The 1,283-nt window shown below is 26.0% G+C and overlaps 1 protein-coding gene across 1 annotated transcript in view; it reads left to right on the top strand.

Moving 5' to 3' along the window:
* LOC107457196 (putative sodium-dependent multivitamin transporter) overlaps positions 1-1,283 on the top strand; it is a 19,580-nt gene continuing 18,297 nt past the window's right edge. The window contains exon 1 of the mRNA XM_043056298.2: positions 1-108. The gene's annotated coding sequence lies outside the window, so the exon portion shown is untranslated. The remainder of the gene's footprint in view (positions 109-1,283) is intronic.

The following is a 1,283-nucleotide window of genomic DNA, read 5'->3' on the forward strand; positions in this document are numbered from 1 at the left end:
GTATAACAACCACTCCTGCTCTTTGTTCTTAGAGAAACAGTAAACTGAATTGGAGGAAATATTTATGAAAATCAATTGGCAAGCTGTTTATTTTTTAAATATTTAACTGTATGTATTTATTTGTTTCATTAATTAAATAAGTAATTCTTTCTTAGACCTTAGTTCCTCCTTGACTTTTATTTTAATTTGTGGATAATTTATTTGCGTGACATTATGAACTAATTATGAATTTCGCAACATATATTTTCAATGCAAAATTTATAATTTTCTGTTAGATATTTGAAATTGATTTAACTGAATTGCCTTCTAAAATGAATCTTTCAACTGGAACCAAAATATTATTTTACATATGTTATTTTATATACATACATTACATTACCAAATATTATTTTATATACAAAATATTATTTTACATTACATAAATTGCGGGTAATTTATACGTGTCACGAGTCGCACAGTTTTAGAGCTGGTTTACAATAAGATGGATAGGTTAGCAATGTTATAAGCAAGTCCCATATTTCATATATTATTACTAATACATATCATACGTTTTTTATTCTAATGTTAGTGTTAAAAAAAAGTCTAAAGGTAAGGTTATGCTGTTCTACTTTTAAAATATTACTTTGATTTTTACTCTAATAAATGATAACACACAATTCGTTTTCTGATACTTACATCTTCGAATGAATTTCGCTACAAAATGTAATCGAACAACACTAACCACTAGACAGCAGCGAACTAATAGTTTAGGGGTTTTATGTATGGTTTTGTGTATAATCCACAGTTTCGACTTGCAGGATCTTACATTGTAAGAGCGACTTTTGTTTTGTACCAATTCATGCATCTGATATTGCTATCTAGACAAATAAAATATTGTTTGTTTTTCATTTTTTAAGTTGAATCTGAAATGACACCAAACACAAGTTATTATCATTTAATAGTATTTTTATGAAAGTTTTTTTTTAAATGTTCATTAGATTTCTCATAGTTTTTAAACTACTTATTTAAGATAGCAATCTCAAAAGTGTAAATAAGTGAAAGTTAAAAATAGTATGCATAAAAATTCTAGCACCTACTGAACTGTTAGTCCGATTGACTCGTGTTTAGTTTTACTAGCTTCAGTGTAAAAAAAAATATTTAGGAAACAATTATCTCTTGTCTAGATAGATAGCAGTGTCAGGTACTTGAATAAGTATAATAACAAAATTGTACTTTTTATTAAATTAAACCTTCATAATTCTAAACAAATCTCAATTTAGAACATCTGAAGGTTTAATTTAATA

Source organism: Parasteatoda tepidariorum, chromosome 7 (genome assembly GCF_043381705.1).
Source record: "Parasteatoda tepidariorum isolate YZ-2023 chromosome 7, CAS_Ptep_4.0, whole genome shotgun sequence".
Taxonomy (NCBI): Eukaryota; Metazoa; Arthropoda; class Arachnida; order Araneae; family Theridiidae; genus Parasteatoda; species Parasteatoda tepidariorum.